Raw genomic sequence first — 2,500 nt, 5'->3', positions numbered from 1 at the left:
ACGGGTGACGGGGAATCAGGGTTCGATCCCGGAGAGGGAGCCTGAGAAACGGCTACCACATCCAAGGAAGGCAGCAGGCGCGCAAATTACCCCACTCCCGGAACGGGGAGGTAGTGACGAAAAATAACGATACGGGACTCATCCGAGGCCCCGTAATCGGAATGAGAACACTTTAAATCCTTTAACGAGGATCTATTGGAGGGCAAGTCTGGTGCCAGCAGCCGCGGTAATTCCAGCTCCAATAGCGTATATTAAAGTTGTTGCGGTTAAAAAGCTCGTAGTCGGAGGTGTGTCTCGGACGGTCGGTTCGCCGCTTGTCGGTGCTCAACTGGCCGGTCCGGACGTCCTGCCGGTGGGGTCCGCGAGGCTCCGTTATCCTTCTTTGGTCCTCTTCACCGAGTGCCTTGGTGGGCCGGCACGTTTACTTTGAACAAATTAGAGTGCTCAAAGCAGGCCGTTGGTCGCCTGAATACTGTGTGCATGGAATAATGGAATAGGACCTCGGTTCCATTTTGTTGGTTTTCAGAACTCGAGGTAATGATTAATAGGGACGGACGGGGGCATTCGTATTGCGACGTTAGAGGTGAAATTCTTGGATCGTCGCAAGACGAACCGATGCGAAAGCATTTGCCAAGAACGTTTCGTTGATCAAGAACGAAAGTTAGAGGTTCGAAGGCGATCAGATACCGCCCTAGTTCTAACCATAAACGATGCCAGCTAGCCATCCGCCGAAGTTCCTTCTAGACTCGGCGGGCAGCTTCCGGGAAACCAAAGCTCTTGGGTTCCGGGGGAAGTATGGTTGCAAAGCTCAAACTTAAAGGAATTGACGGAAGGGCACCACCAGGAGTGGAGCCTGCGGCTTAATTTGACTCAACACGGGACACCTCACCAGGCCCAGACACCGGTAGGATTGACAGAATAAGAGCTCTTTCTTGATTCGGTGGGTGGTGGTGCATGGCCGTTCTTAGTTGGTGGAGCGATTTGTCTGGTTAATTCCGATAACGAACGAGACTCTGGCCTGCTAACTAGGCGTCGGAATCTATTATGCTTCCGACGTAGCTATCTTCTTAGAGGGACAGGCGGCTCCTAGCCGCACGAGATTGAGCAATAACAGGTCTGTGATGCCTTAGATGTTCTGGGCCGCACGCGCGCTACACTGAAGGAATCAGCGTGTCCTCCCTGGCCGAAAGGCCCGGGTAACCCGCTGAACCTCCTTCGTGCTAGGGATTGGGGCTTGCAATTGTTTCCATGAACGAGGAATTCCCAGTAAGCGCGAGTCATAAGCTCGCGTTGATTACGTCCCTGCCCTTTGTACACACCGCCCGTCGCTACTACCGATTGAATGATTTAGTGAGGCCTTCGGACTGGTGCGCGGCGCTCGCCGCCTCAACACCGGTGGCGCCGATGTTGCTGGAAAGATGGCCAAACTTGATCATTTAGAGGAAGTAAAAGTCGTAACAAGGTTCCGTAGGTGAACCTGCGGAAGGATCATTACAGCTTTCGATTATAAATCGTAGCTTTGGAACGAATGGTGAAGAGAAAAAGGGACAAAGAAGGCGAGCAGTCGGGTGCCCGGCTTTCAAAAGCCGGCTTTAAAAGACACACGCCCAACTCGCTCGCAAAGAAGGGAAAAAATTCCCAGTTTGTATGTTTCGATGAAACGAATTTTTTACATAAAATGAAATGAAAGAAAGAAATTCTAACGGTGGATCACTCGGCTCGTGGATCGATGAAGAACGCAGCTAACTGCGCGTCGAATTGTGAACTGCAGGACACATGAACATCGACGTTTCGAACGCACATTGCAGCCCTCGGATTTTGTTCCGGGCTACGCCTGGCTGAGGGCCGGCAATTCAGTTCGCGAACGGAAACGTTTGCGTACTGGGGCGACGAGCATCCCTCGCTGGGATGGATCGTCGCCCGGATTGATAGGGGGCTCTGCGGGAGATTGGGCGAGACCCGTCCCCGCCGGTCGAGGTGAGACGCTTCGTTATTTTTTGACGGCGTTCGCCTGCGGATCGGTGGGGGCTCGGTTATTACTCCCTCTCCACGGGCAACTATATCATTTGGGCCGACCTCAGAGCAGGTGAGACCACCCGCTGAATTTAAGCATATTAATAAGCGGAGGAAAAGAAACTAACCAGGATTCCCTTAGTAACGGCGAGCGAACAGGATCGACTCCAGGGCCAAAGCTCGCGCCCCCCGCGGGGCGCCGAGCGCTGTGGCGTTTGGGAGCGTCCAATTTCCCGAGGGGCGCCGGAGAGTCCAAGTCCCTCTTGAACGGGGCCACGGCCCGGAGAGGGTGCCAGGCCCGTGCGACCTCCGCGCTTGCCTCCCGGGAGGGGCGCTCCTCAGAGTCGGGTTGCTTGAGAGTGCAGCCCAAAGTCGGTGGTAACTCCACCTAAGACTGAATACGGCCACGAGACCGATAGCGAACAAGTACCGTCCACGAGACCGATAGCGAACAAGTACCGTGAGGGAAAGTTGAAAAGCACTTTGA

The 2,500-nt window shown here is 54.2% G+C and overlaps 2 non-coding genes and 1 pseudogene across 2 annotated transcripts in view; all 3 read left to right on the top strand.

Annotated features, from left to right (window-relative positions):
- The window catches only part of LOC139700546 (small subunit ribosomal RNA), a 1,858-nt gene extending 364 nt beyond the window's left edge, over positions 1-1,494 (top strand). The window contains exon 1 of the ribosomal RNA XR_011703739.1: positions 1-1,494. This exon is cut by the window's left edge and continues 364 nt beyond it. This is a non-coding gene — a ribosomal RNA (small subunit ribosomal RNA).
- Positions 1,495-1,694: 200 nt separating this feature from the next.
- Positions 1,695-1,848, top strand: LOC139700556 (5.8S ribosomal RNA). The gene has a single exon (XR_011703747.1). It is a non-coding gene; the product is annotated as a 5.8S ribosomal RNA (ribosomal RNA).
- Positions 1,849-2,072: 224 nt separating this feature from the next.
- The window catches only part of LOC139700551 (large subunit ribosomal RNA), a pseudogene marked incomplete at its 3' end in the record, with an annotated part of 2,928 nt that continues 2,500 nt past the window's right edge, over positions 2,073-2,500 (top strand).

This window comes from Hetaerina americana, unplaced genomic scaffold, assembly GCF_022747635.1.
Source record: "Hetaerina americana unplaced genomic scaffold, ioHetAmer1.1.p SCAF_1044, whole genome shotgun sequence".
Lineage (NCBI taxonomy): Eukaryota > Metazoa > Arthropoda > Insecta > Odonata > Calopterygidae > Hetaerina > Hetaerina americana.
This window is presented reverse-complemented; position numbering and strand designations above follow the sequence as displayed.